The sequence below is a fragment of the Mauremys mutica genome, chromosome 7 (assembly GCF_020497125.1).
Source record: "Mauremys mutica isolate MM-2020 ecotype Southern chromosome 7, ASM2049712v1, whole genome shotgun sequence".
NCBI lineage: Eukaryota > Metazoa > Chordata > Testudines > Geoemydidae > Mauremys > Mauremys mutica.
In genome coordinates this window covers 114,557,346-114,572,506 of record NC_059078.1, presented here as the reverse complement: position 1 = coordinate 114,572,506, position 15,161 = coordinate 114,557,346, and the positions used below count along the sequence as shown (strand labels likewise).

Below are 15,161 nucleotides of genomic sequence, written 5' to 3'. Positions count from 1 at the left end.
ACCTGTACCATTTTGGAAAGCAGGGCATAGGATGGGATTTATTAATAGATAAAGAACAAATATTGCTTATTAAATGTCAAGGTACTTTAATTTTTTCTTACTTTGTAATAGAAAACTCTCTTTTGAAATAACACTTTTTAGAAATTGAAGATTATACTGGCAAAGCAGTCTAGAATCCTTCAAAATAGCCCGTAGTAAGATTCATGGAAATATCTGAAGCTAAGCCAGTGACAAAAAAATGAAACTTAATATGTAGGCAAACTTTTTAATATATGAACCAGACACAGAAATGTCTATGCTTTTTGAAATGAACAAGAATTTGATGAAACATTAACGGGTTTCCTTTTAGATTATTTTACTGAGCAGCAACAAGTAACTCAATAAAAGAACATCCTGGAAACACATAAATGTTTCCCAATGTCAGTTCAGTCCTTCAAGAAGTTTATTTTCCTGTAGCACTTCATAGCCCTGGCACCTCTGGACTTGTTGCATCAGTTCTGAAAGTATAAAAAAAAAAGGCTTAAGCCCCAGTATCTAATTGCTGGAGCCCCGACACCTCTTTCATTACAAATTAAGCACTGACTGCCCTCCATGTTCTCCTGGTGGGGTGGGATGGAGTTTGCCCTCTTCACAACAGAAGATGTGGTTTGGCTTCTTTAAAGTTCTGCAGATTTCCTAAAACACGCTCCAGTCTTGAGGATTCACTGGAGGAATATTCTGTGACTCTGTGGTCTCCTGTCCCAGCTCCTTAACAATGTGGTTCCAATGGTGCTGCACAGCTATAGAATCCTCAGGACATAGCTACCGCTTTGATGGCTCCCCAGAATGTGGCTGCCTGCCTTCTTCTGCTTGCTTAGGCCAACAGGTTCAACATGCTGTGCTCAAGTCCCTGCAGTCCACTTTCAATGCCAGTTAAACACTCTGGTCCTAATCTTCAAAGCAATTAATGGCTCAAGCCCCAGCTATATCAGAGACCAAATTTTGATCTATGGACCACCATAACAGCTGAGCTCCTCTGGGACAATGCAGATTGCAAAGCCCAGAGTGAAGCCTATGAGAGCTGGGAACAAAGCATGTGTACCCTGTAGGACACAAGTATATTATGGTACCTGTGGGCTGAGGTGGTTAGCATGTATCAAGGGGATCCAGCTTCCAGAAGAGATGAGGCAAATCCAGAGTCCGAACATCTTTAGGAAATGCTTCAAAACCCTTCCTCTTTGAGAGTCTTTTCACCATAAGTAACACTGACACCCCCTTATATTCTCAAACCACTCCCAACGTCCAAAAAAAAAATCTACCAAAAATGGAGAAGTCCCAGAGACTCCATGAAGTGTGCTAGGGTTTTTATATGGAAGATGTTCAGATACTACAATCTGGGTGGCAATATAAAACCCTAAAATGTATTAAAACCTTTATACCACATCTGTGTGATAGATATTACAGACACACAAAATATTGTTTTTTAAAAATTGCACCTGGCAATGTCTCGTGTGCTATTAGAGTGGCATTACATGACTTTCATGGAAGCAGTTTTAGTGTAGCTGAAAGAAGTTATAGGTGCAGACAAGTGGCTCTTGTCTCACCCAAACTGAGAGCAATGGAGATGACAGTCAAATAGCAAAAGACCACAAGATCAAGTTTCAAAATGAAGGTTGGTCTTGTGGTTAAGGCCCTTCATAAGCAACCATTCAAAAAATCTGGGTTCAATTCCCAGCTCCACCACAAATTTCTTGTGCCAGCTTGGTCAAGTCACTTAATCTGTCTGTTCCTCAGCTCCCCATCTGGGGATAATCAGTGCTGCTCAGAATGGGGATAGTATTTCTTTTCTTCACTTTTTGTATGTCTCGTCTATGCATACCATAAACTTTTCAGGCCTGGAAGTGCCTTTTGCTATGCACAGAATCTAGCAAACTGGGGCCCTGACTTTGATTGGGGTGAGGGCTGGTTGAAAACTTTTTCTATGAAAATTGGGGTTTTCTACTATAATGAATTTTTTATGACAAGTGCCCACTGGGAAAGTGCTGGGAAATTGATTATTTAAAAAAAATTCCCCCACAATGAAATATTTCAGCCAAAAACAGAAAAAAATTCAATTTGGATATGTCTCTCTAGTGTCTCATGGGAGTGGTAGTTCAATTGCCTCATGTTCTCATTCGCCTCTATGAGCCAGGATCCCCAGCCAGATTTAATTTCCCATTTTGTAGTGCAGCCATGCAACTCCCATGATGCACCACCTCTCCTTACCAAGAGAGAAGACCATGCAGCATCAGGGGAAATGTGGTCCGAACAGGGAGCCTGACCTATAGAAGAGAATGGGAGGCTGAGGCACCTGAAATACAACTCCCACAAGGTACCGGGTAACCTTCAGAATTGAAATATTTTGCTTTCCAGACCAAATATTTCATTTTTAATTATTTTGTTTTGAGGAAAAGTTGATATTTTTCCATGGAATCTCCCTCTATTTTCTGGCTAGCTCTATTTGGGGCCTCTACTCACTACTAGAATAAAAATAATACATTTTTCTGGTACTTTTAATATTGTATTCTAAAGCACCTGAGAGATTGCTCACTCTTTAACATTTATTTTAAATAAGTAATCAATGTCATCAATAATAAAAAAGTATCACTGTCTTCCTGAAATGATAATGGTGATATCCTATTAGCCAATCAAATCACTGAATATGATGGTCAATTTTAGGCCAATATGTTGACACCCCAACACATACTTGCACTAATGGAAATTCACCAGCTGTGATTTTTGAGCCATAAGAGGATGAGCTTGGCAGAATATTTGATTAAGAAAGGTTCCTGTGGATTATTTCATCAATGTCCCCTGCCTACTCACACGTTGAGTGGCGGGAAGGATGTAGATACCTGACTAAGAAGATACTACTGACTGTATATTATGCCATACATCTAGTTCTAGTGAGTCCAGATGATCAAAATATGTAGCCCTAATGAGAAAAAAAATCCAGTTTCATATCACATTTAAATTGTACTGTGTGAGTTTGAAACTTTAACCAAACTCTTTCTGTCAGTGGCAGGTTCACAGGCAATGAACAATGGGAACAGAGGCAGTTTCACATTTCTGACATACCAGAGATGCCAATTTATGAATTCTTCTATAAATCTTGGGAGATATAAACCATCTGTTAAGAATAAGAAACAACAATTATGCATTTGGTTACACACAAGAAGAGTGATTACATTTTGTTTAGACAATTCCCATGACTTCTAATCCCAAGAATTGCTAATAGTATATATTGTCTATGAGCTTTAAGTAATGATTCCAATGCTTACTTTCTAAAAAGTTACAGAAAAACTTAGATAAAGAAATGACCACCTTAGGTTTGTCTTCAATAGTATGTGTCTTTTCAAAGGACAACTTCCCTCCTATTTAAATAATCTAGTAGCTGAACAGATTATTATCAGTTGGTTGAAATGTATCATATTCTAAATCAAAAGTCATTATTACATCAGTATCAATTAAGTCATAATGATATGTTTTGCTTTATTAAAACGGGGCAAACAAGACTAACTTTAAGATATGCTTTAGGCACTTTACTACCATGGGAAGGTCAATACAAGGTAAATGCACAAAATACATCCCAGGATCAGGGTCCAAGAAAATTAGGAGTTGTCATTCATATTGGACTGCACAAAGACTTACCGATACTTACCCAGTTTTCTAACACTGTGCCTGATTTTCAGTGATGTGACCTGCATTTGATTATTCAAGACTGCCTCTCCTATGATATCTGAATGGCAAGTAAAGATAGAAATACCCAAGCCCAACCTACAGTCAAGGTTTAGCACTGAGGCAGCGGTACCATTGCTGGCTGTTGCTGTTACATGCATCCTTGTTTTTCTAGTGTAGATGCTTCCACAGTCTGAAGATGGCGTTTTTCTGGATTTTCTCCTGCACGTCACAGTTGCCAGTGCCCCCTGCAATTGCACAGCATTTTTTTTAACAAGTCCTGCCACCAATCCCAGGGGAAAGGGATATTTTGTCAGAGAAGCCCTCTGCTGTTTAGAAGATACATTCAGCTGACTGTTCTGGTGTATGGTCACACGTAACTCAGGAAGTTTAGACTCTGTTAAACAAAACTAAGATTTTTATGATGGCTGTGGAGTTGTCACCAAGTGCCCCCATTAATAAGTAGCATCAGATTGCTTCTGGTTTGATGGCTTTTCAGCTCTTTTGAAACAAGAGACAATTAGAGCTGAATATTTTTGACAATTTATCTCATGACATAGCCACGTTTCAATAAAAAAAACCCTGATTCATGGGATAGCAAAGATAGGCTGCGAGGGCAAGTATTTCCACAAGGATATGTGAGTCTTTCTATGAAACAGCATCAGAACTGGGGACTTGCTGTGATGAATGACCTGAAAATCCAAGGCCATTAATGTGAATCTGAGATCAGCTTTCCACGGCTTTGTTGCAAAGGGCTAAAAAAAGGACAAAGTGCTGTAGGCCAAGTCGAAGTGCAGATGTTAAATTAAAACAAAAATCAAAAGTTGAAGCGTGACCAATTTAATGCCTGTCCTAACTTGTACATGAGATATCCTCTTGCAAGACGTTCAGAGAGAGTTTGTGACCTGATTTCCTTTGGCACACTAGTAGCATGTGTTATTTTCTTGTGCCATCACATAGTTACTGGAAGCTTTTGTTTCCAAATGATAAGTTGTGCAGATGCAAGTTGTTTCCCAATAATGCAGGCAGTAACATGTGTTGCCACTGGAGTTTGAAATGTCCATTAATTTAACAGTAAATCCCTTATCCCTGTAAAATGAAAACACCATAGCCTACATGGACAGAGTAGAGCATGTAACTCTGCTTTTCAGATGTTAGAGCCTCCAGTGGACAATTGTTCACCAATTTCAATTTACACAGCTGGCTGTCTCATCCTAAAAAGATGCCTTAGGACTGAGAAGCATGGAAAGTAAATTACCATCTCATTCCAAACAACATCATTTCCCTCTCCCCCAGGCTAAAGTTGAGGTATGTTAATACAACAATGTTAGGAAGTCAGCATTGCTTCTGTTGGCACAACATTTGACCTGGGTAAAGATGCCAAATTCTCTGACTCTGTAAAAGTGAAGTTTCTAGAGAGAGAGGGGCAAGCTTTATTTTTGTCTTCCGATCCAAAGAGTCTCAGTAAAAGACTGAAGTACAAAAATAGGTTTCCATGTTCATTAGATCAAAAATGAAAACAAAGCTGGAAGAAGCTCTCTGCAAAGTTAAAGCAAAAATGATACTGCTTTTTGCAAATGAAGAGTGTACTCTTCTTGAGTATTGGCTATTTTCTTACTGTTCGTGTAATGTACTAGTGACAAATATGACATACAAGACAGTCCAAACTATTTAAAAGACAATCAACAATTGCAAGGGAGTAATCTGACTCAGCATGTTCATTATCGCCAAGGATACTTGAGCATGCTGAGTTTATAAATTTGATAATGCTCAGTTTATGACTTTGATTACTGAGTTAAATTACAGCTCACAATCATTATCCTACTTAACACACGATCTACTACTGTGTTGAAAATAACAAAACCCAGAGTCTAATACTAATCAAATAAACTCCAACCACAAGTCAGATTTAGAAGAGAGGCAAGGAAGCTGGGGGTGGTGGGGGAAGAGGGAACCATTCTTTTTTATTCAAATAAATGAAATAGTTTCATTTATTTCTGTTAGATTGTTTTAACATTTGTAAATTGTTTTCTAGAGCTGTGGGGGTGGAAAGAAGTCTGGAAGTGATATAGTTTCAAGGGACAGTGTAAACTAATATGATTTTGAGGTCTTAAATCTTTAAAACCATTTGGAATTATGCTCATATAAATGATCAAAATTGTTTCCCCCCCTAAGGGGCATGACTATTCACAAGGCAAATAAAAAGTGCTTAAGGGGGAGATTTTCAGAGGCACAAAGAATGGTTAGGTGCCCAGATCCTACTGCAAGTCTTGTGCCATTGACGAATTCCCTTTATATTTATATTTTGTAGCACAACATTAAATAAAATATCTTAAATGTATAGGCCTGAATTCTCACGTACATCCTAGTCCCAATTTAAAGCTGTTTTACACAGTCAAACCAGTGTAAAGGGGGCTTAGTATAAATGAGAATCACGTCCATAAGCTCTTCAAGATATAGCTCTATGTCTAATCTTTGGTGATGTGTTATTTGCTTCGAAGTCACCCTCGCTACTGCTATGGTCTGAGCATTCGGTCTCTTGCTCAGCTTCTATATTTCAGTCATCCACCCCTGCCCTCTCCTAGTCTTCGCAGGACCCTGTCTTTGCCTGTGTATCTTTCAGGCTTTGATGGGCACGTCTTGCCACACGTTTTTAGTTATAGAAGGCCTGGCACTCAGATGAAATGGTATGGTCATACACAGAGATAGGGTGGAATTTAGAGAAGCCACCCAGAAGCTGCACACCCTTCTGCAGAGCCTGGGTCCATGGTGGCTTCCTTGTAAGTTGTCACACAGGGGGTGCTGAGGGCAGCCTGGAGCAGAAGCAGGGGGGTAGATTGGGTTCTGCCACTCCATGAATCCTCTGGTCTCTCTCTTTGGACCACTGAGGCTACTTCAAATAGGGTGACCAGACAGCAAGTGTGAAAAATCGGGACAGGGGGTGGGTGGTAATAGGAGCCTATGTAAGAAAAAGACCCAAAAATCGGGACTGCCCCTATAAAATTGGGACATCCGGTCACCCTAACTTCAAATAGTGGGGCCCAGTGGATAAAGCACCAGATAAGGAGTCCAGAGACTTGAGTCCTATTCCTGGATCTACCTCTGCACTGCTGCATGACCTTGGGCAAGTCACCTTCCCTCTCTATGTCTCAGTTTTCCCAGCTGTAAAATGGGGCCAATGATACCTACCCTTCTTGGTAAGTGCTTTGAGATTTACTGATGAAATGTGATATGTAACATCTAAATATTAATTATTTAAACCATACCAATACGCACTTTGCTATCAGTGGTAGTGCCATGCAATGGAAATTAAATCCATATCCACTCTATCAAGACACCACTGAACTAGCTTCAGACAAGATACAAGGGCAATTCTTTTTTCTTCTTCATGTATGTATTTCTAGAACACCCATCCCTTTGGTATTTGGTTGCCATCACACGGATTCCTTCCTGTAACAGTCTGTGCCAGTATGGAAAGATGGGCACAAATATGTGAGTGACAGGGGTATGGCCTGTGAGCCTGGAAACTGCACAGATCCATTGGATTGTAAACTCTTTGGGGCAGGGATCATCTTTTTGTTCTGTCTGTACAGTGCCTAACACTGTGGGGTCCTGGACCATCACTGGGGGCTCCTAGGAGCCTCCAGTATTCCTACTAATTAATAATAATGGTGCAAACCCAGCACAGAGAGCATTGTGGGGCAGAACTGTTGCTACAGCTCATATGCGATAGGAATGGCTGTGCATATGCTCCATATACTGTTTCCAGCTGGAGGGGCTGTTCTGCTCCCTCAGTCCTCTGTATCCCTATGCAAGGCCCAGTGACTCCTGAGCTTTGAAAAGGGGCTGTGAATTTCACCTTGAGAAATCCAATTCCTTTAAGATGCGCAGGCTGTTTCCCCTCTCGCTCAGCGACTACGCTGCTCTTGCTGGTTGCCAGACTCCCATGAAAGCGTGAAAAGTGCAGTTATTCATGCACAATAAGGCATGATCCTTATCATGATTTGTTTTTGCAAATGTTGGTAAAACAAGACAATATCTAAAGATCCACAAAAGGTGTTCCTTTCTCATGCAAAGCGTAACAATCCTAGCAAGTCTAAACCTTTAATATGTGTCGGAATCATAATATTCCTGACATTTTAATGCATACACACACGCCTTCAATGAGATACGTTAGTTTGTTACAAACAAAACAAAAACACTATCTACAAAAGCATATAGCTGCTGTGGTTTACCTTCATTCTTCTTGCAAGTGAGAGATTTATCATAAGCCACTAATAGCTATTGAAAGGTTGACTTTACACTGCTACTTCTCTTTAAAATCTCTGCCTAGATTGTGAGCTCTCCAGGGCACAGAATTCACCTTTATTTGTCTGTAAAGACCTATATACATTTATGTTGCTATAAAAATAATAGATTGTAACAAATATAAAAATAACTTACGCCGTGGTTTAAACCAGTGTGTTGGTGACCATTGCCTGTAGAGGTCTTGATTTTAAGACAATGCGTGAGTCTTATCACTCTTGAAAAATGTATCTGTGTCCATAATGTATCTCTTGGACTTTTGGTTTTTTGCTAGGAGCAGAGTTTATAGTTCATCTGAGAACAAGATGGAGGGCTGATGGGGACCTGTGATCCAGCTGCGGAACAAACTTCCAGAAGAGATTAGACTAGTCCAGAGTCTGACCACCTGTAGCTCACTTCCTCTTGGATAACGCTTTTCCGTCATAACCTGACTGAGGGTTATAACAACCTCTCCTTCCCCTCCCTCCCAAAAAAACACCTATAACTAATGCAGGGATTCTTATAACCAAGGAGAGGAGAAGATTGGAAGACAATGAAATCCACTAGGGACCTTGCCCATCTGTTAACCAGGGGGTCCTCCGATACTATAGTGGACAAAGCTCTAAAACAGATATATATTTAGATCAAATTCTGCTCTGAGTTACCCCTGTGCAACCCCACTGGTCCCTGCATGGGGTGCACAGGCGTAACACAGCCAGCCATGGCTCAGAACAGCCCTTGATCATAACACGCTACCCATTTTTTTCCTTGGAAGCAATAATTTGCAAAAAGGAGGATGCAGAAAATTCCTTTAATTTTCATGAGGAAAAAATTAAACATTTGGTATTTTCAGAAAACCTGCAAAAAATGTGGGAGATTTCCATTGGCTTTGGTGGAGGTGAGATTTTTGTTTTCTTGTAAGTAATTGGCTATGGCATAGTGAAGCCTGCAATATCACTGCTGTCCACTATCGGCTATCCCCTATCAGAGAAAAGGGTGGGAAGATACCTGTGCCATGTTGTCCAGTAGTGATCAGCAGAACATGCTTGACAAACTCTGTGAGCTATGTTTTCTAACACTGGAGACGTCAGTTGCCCAAAGATAGCGTCAATAGTTTGGTATCCAGCCTATGGGTGCACTCGTCGATAGGGTCCTGCCATGTTGCTGCCCATCATATCTACAAATACTAATCCAGCACCTCAGAACCTACCGGAATGATCTTGCGCTCTCAGTTCATTTATATTCATACATTACTCGAATGACTGCTTTGTCGAAGCAACAGATACACGGACCACATCAAATCCACTGATGAGAGGGGAAGGGTGGTTAGGATACAAGAGATTCAGCGTCAATTCAGTGTACCACCACAGACTTCCTATGGGACCTAGGGTGTGGCACATAGCCTCTCTGGGTACATCTACACAGCTAGCAGCAGCCCCTGGCAATGAGTCTCAGAGCCTGGGTCCCCAGATTCAGGCTTGCAGGGCTAAGGTGCTAAAAACAGCTGTGTAGACATTGTGGCTCAGGCGGGAACTCGAGCTCTGAAGCCTCCCTGCCTCCCTAGGCTTCAGAGCCCAAGTCCGAATGTCTGCACAGTGATTTTTAGTGCCGTAGCATGGGCCCCGCAAGCCAGAGTCTGTGGACCCAGTCTCTGAGACTCACTGCAGCAGGCTGTGTAGACATACCCTTTGTGCCTCAGACCCCTATCTGTCAAATGGGAATAACAGCACTCCTCTGCCTCACAACAGTGTTGGGAGGGTCAATACATTCAAGCTCCTGAGGCACTAAGATACTACACTGAAAATCCACACTCTTCATGTGTCTACATGCTGAGTCTGTCAATGTCTGCAAAAGTGGCCACCACCCATACAGTTTTAATGACTGCTGGAAAGGTGGATATCAGGTGATCTAAGCTTCATCTGCTGTAAATTAAAACTCAGGTTTCTTTAGATCAATTGAGTTTATCATTCATGCAGAAAACGAGATATGATATCAAAAGCATGAAAAGCTCAAAAGGTTTTAGGCAACCTTTATGGTCCTGTCAAATGTGAACACTAATTTAGTGCTTTTCCTACACCTGATATAGCTAGTAACTTTTTAGAAATTATAGTTACTGGGATCTTGTCTCCGATTGCTTTCCCTGAATACAATAACAACTAATTATTTAAATGGGACTTTAAAACCTTCTCTTATTCAGATGCTGATTGGACTCTAATGTGTCACACAATGATTATGAAATGCCATTCATCCCATGTGTACATTGATATTACATAATTATTAGCATAGTTTAGAAACCATTTTTCTAAGCCTCAGAGAATGTGGTCCTGCTAGTCGTTTCAACCCTCCACTCCCTTATTCCTCAGTCCTCTGGCACCTGAGAACAAACCAACTATACATGAATACATGTAGTACCCATACAAATCTGCTTACTGGGAAGTTTGATAAATCTCATTCTTTTATTTTCCTGGCTGAGTTTGAGAAATACTTACGTGTGTCAAACTTCATTGCCATATAGAACCTTATATAGAAATATTTCTCTTTAATTTCTCTGCATTCTTACTTTAAGGTCCCAAACACTTAAGCATGTGCTCAAGTTTACGCCCATGAGTACTCCCATTGATGTCTAAGTGCACTGCTGGACGGGACCTTCCTAGTAATGGGACTAAATCTCAGGACTAGACCAAAACCACCACTTTTAAAGGCACAGCACACTATACACCAACGGGTATCAAGATAGTATCATGATAAGTATACTATAAACAATGGTCCAGATTATGCAGCTGATACCTAGGAGAGACTCCCACTAAAGTCAATGGGAGAGGCTCATAAGCAGGAACAGTGGAATAAGGACTGCTGTGTAAAACACAGCTGCATCAAGATATGGTCAACTTTATTTTACTTAATCACATGCAGAACATGACAAATCCACACCAGTTTTATTATATGCACCCATATGTATTAATTACAGAAAGAATAATTAATGAGGCCTTTTTTATGGTACCCATAACTGCAGAGCCTGAGCACATATCAAATATAAGTTAACTGATCCTTACAAGACTCCTGCGAAGTAAGGAAGTATTATTACCCCTGTGTCAGAGTGGTAGCCGTGCTAGTCTGTATCAGCAAAAGCAAAGAGGAGTCCTTGTGGCATCTTAGAGACTAACAAATTAGCCCACGAAAGTTTATGCCTAAACACATTTGTTAGTCTCTAAGGTGCCACAAGGATGGCTCATTTTTTTTTGCTATTACCCCTGTGTGACAGATAGCAAAATGAGGCATGCACAGATGTGAGTGACTTGCCCACAGGTTCAATGGAAAGTGTGTGGGAATAGAGCCTAGAACTTCTGAATCCCAAGCCAGTGCTTTGATCAAAAGCCTTTCAAACATTTGTTTTCTGATAGGTCACAAATAAAATGGGTTGAAACTCCAGTCACAGAATATACATTCTCTCTCACTCTTACACACACACACGATGCCAGTACTCCTGAAAAGAGACCTTAGCATTAAGAGGATTACATATTTTCTACCCAAAATAATTGATTCTCTTTGTTTTACCTGGACAATGAGTTTCAATAAAAAGTTACATTATACTCAAAGTCAAACCTTGTATAACCATCTAATGTATTTATATCACATAAAACAGCTACATCAAGAAGTGTTTCCCTATATGGAAGGTCTGTTGTTCATTATTCTCCTTATTATTTCTCCTGTGTATTGTGTAACTGATATTATGCATGCATAGCCATTATCAGGTAATTTCACAGTATGCCTAGAGTCTGGCCAGGTAAGAGGCAAAGGTTTAAAGCAGTTAATGACACTTAATCATTTAATAGGGCCAGTCACAACTCCCTACAAATTTAGATTAGTATAAATTAAGTCCCTAGAAAATGGTCAGCCTAGCCTTCTACTGCGAGTTTCAGAATATTATCCAGGCCAATTTTGCCTTTCCTTTCAATGAAGAGGGTAATAGAGGCTACTCACATTACCTTCCCAGGTGAAGCGATGTGGTATGCAATTGTGCCATTGTTGCCACAGGGGGAGAAACATAGCAGTCGAAAACACTAATCCCTGCCTCATGGCATACTATACTAAACGGAGACATTCAAGAATATATCATGTGTCTTTGTAGTGGACTCGCGCTTGTGTCTCCCACTCTGGGTGGGAAGGAAGCCACAGCACCTCACTACGTCACCGAGCTCACGGCCTAGTATTAGAGGGAATCAGCAAATCAGCGGTTAGTGTCCCAAGCCTTCTAGCAGACAGAACAAATAACCAATCTCTAAGTTCTAGCCCTTAGGCAGAGCAGAGCTGACAATGGCTCTAACCCCTAGGCAGGGTAGGACTGGTAGCCAGCAGTCTACAGCATGAATCCTTAGGCGGTGGAGTGCTGGCAAACAGTCTATCATCCTGGCTCTGTGGGCGACAGACAAATACAGGCTTTGTGGCCTATGGTGGGGAGGCTGCCACCCCAGTGGTGGGGTGGCGGGGGATGCAGACCCACCTGACTCCACCGTGTCCCAGCCCAGGGCATAACAGTGGCAGGGTGTCCCGCCACTGGGTCAGCGGGGATCCTCCCGCAACATGTTGACTGGCTGTTAAGCCGCAACAACACCAAACTAAAGTCTGGTTTCCCTGGGCTACTTCTTACCAGAGTTCTGGATCAGGCTCTGTGGTCTCAGGCGCCTCTATTTCTCAGGGTACTCAGCCTCCAGCAGTCCTACCAGCTCCTCCCCAGGTCCAGAGTGCCATCTGGCTCGGCACTTGGGTTGGCGGGCAGCAGCGAGCAGGACACGTCTGTCTCCTTCCCTGGCTCTGCCCCAACTCAGCTAGGGGCTCTGCCTTTTGTACTTCCTGCCCTGTCCCTCAACTTCTCGTGGGAGGGCCAAGCCCGGCCTGATTCTGCCCACCTGGGCAGAGAGAGTGATTCCTCCCCCTCTGACTCGGATGGAGGCCACACCACCTCACTACAGTCATCTCCATATTTCTGAAAATCCCTTGATCACTGAGATATAGCTGGGCAGTGAAGTACTTACAACTCTTCAAGCTCCAGTTTAGAAATCAAACACATATACACACTCACCCCCCCACACTGTTTTACGAACATTATTAAGCAGTCCATGTGCAAACTTATGTCAGCCCTCTTGTGCACTTGCATTATGATACAACTTTTTCCCCTTAGCCTCATTCTCAGAAGCAGCTGAATTGTTTTGGCTGAAATTAAAGAAAAACAAATAAACAAACACAAAATTAAAACCAAAATCAGCATGAGGTAGATGTGTATCATGGAAAATTTCAGCACAAACAGTTAATGTTTGGCAAAGTTATAAGCAACTCAAAACACGGTCTTATAATAGGATTTGTCAGGCAACCTTAATAATAAGTGGTGCTAGGAATGGTTGATAATACTTAGTCCTGCCATGAGTGCAGGGGACTGGACTAGATGACCCCTCAAGGTCCTTTCCAGTCCTACGATTCTGTGATTCTATACTCTGTGTGTGTGTGTGTGTGAGAGAGAGAGAGTGAGTGTGAGAGAGAAAGCGGGCATGAGAAATACTGGAAAACAGATATATGTATAAAATTAATTCCCCATAATAATGATATAATAAGACGTTAAATCTATTAATATAAATTTCAGATCCCACAAATTGGTTTCCATTTTTCTCATTGACACTGATATTTTGAGTAAGAACAATTTTGGAAAATGGCTTTTACTGTAAATTTTAATGATAGATTTTTAAATAAAAGCATGTAATTTTGAAGGAAATAAACTATGGTGTAATCTATCCTTTTGATCAAATGGGGAATATGCTATGGGCATTAAACTGATATAGCTTTGATTTCTTAAGCAACACAATTATGAGATGTTAGCGTTAATTAAAAGAAAGTGATGTATAACGGCTCTAATTTTTAATGTATGCAGGATTTATGTTTTGCCCCATTAAGGGACACCATCACCTTAATCATACTTCTATTTGAATTTTTAAACCTACTATTGTTACATGCGAAGCCTTGGTTATTATAATTGAAAGAGATTACAGAAAAAATGTATCTCCATTTTGTCAGTTTTACGTACTTTGTGCATTTGGCAGCACTTTATGTCTAATCAGTTAAACCCTGTTCCTGCAAACAAATACACAGAATTTTATATCCAATGATATTCCTACTGAAGTCAATAGGAAGACAGCCATGCCTACAACTACTCATGTACATGTAAAGTTATTCGTGCCCAATCCTTGCAGTGAGGATCTGAGTAGGTACGGGCCCCAAGTTAGTAAACCATGCAGGGCTGGGCCCAAGATAGTAAAATTCAGCTGTTGGTGTAGGTCTGTCACTTAGCAATGGGGCAGAGAACACCCCAGCATTTCAATAGATTGCAAAACCACAAAAATTGTTGAGGGCAGATGTAACACCTGAAACTAGTTTTAATACACTTTTGGAAACAAACTAGATTCAATAGACTCATGGGTTCATAGATTTTAAGGCCAGAAGGGACCATCAGACCATCAAATCTGTTCAGCACAGGCCATCAAAATAAATTTCAAGTTGAAGTTGCCCCTTTACAAAGGTGGCGCATCTTAGGGATCTATGCAGGAGCAAGTGCTGATTTTCAAATGAGCTGAATGCTCCACAAAAATGACAGCACACTGCAGAAGAGATCATGTTATATGTGTAAGATATTGAAATGTATTTTAAATTAAACTCTAGACAGAACATGATCCAGGTCAGCTCCAACTTATGCGAAATGTCCAGTATACTAGTTGTTTAAAAGAAATACTTTCCTAATGATAAGAATAATAGGAAGTAGGATTGATGGTTAATCTAAATTTGAATATTCTTATTTATGTTAATTTGGCCTGACCGATAAGCATTATTTTTATATGTGATAGCCTTTGTGATTTTAGTAGATTAGGTGTCTTAAAATATGATTGACAGATAGATGGCGAGAGAAAGGTAGAAAAGAGAAATAAGCGAAAACTCTTCAATCAATCAATCAATCTCTGTGGCTCAATCGCTTTTTTTTTGGTAGGCAGCCAGCTTCCTTCCATTTTCACATGTGACTCGCGTGAACATTAATAGGCATTGCACAATTAAGTGCATCTGGTGTCTTTATCTTCTATTTAGATTGTAAGCTTTTGGGGGAAGGGATCGTCTTTTTGTCCTGTGTTTGTATAAGACCTAGC

The 15,161-nt window shown here is 40.8% G+C and overlaps 1 long non-coding RNA gene across 1 annotated transcript in view; it reads right to left on the bottom strand.

Annotated features, from left to right (window-relative positions):
- Positions 1-396: 396 nt before the first annotated feature.
- The window catches only part of LOC123373750, a 77,035-nt gene continuing 62,270 nt past the window's right edge, over positions 397-15,161 (bottom strand). The window contains exons 4-5 of the long non-coding RNA XR_006580846.1: positions 3,097-3,148; positions 397-497 (exon numbers count right to left, since the gene is read on the bottom strand). This is a non-coding gene — a long non-coding RNA (uncharacterized LOC123373750). The remainder of the gene's footprint in view (positions 498-3,096; positions 3,149-15,161) is intronic.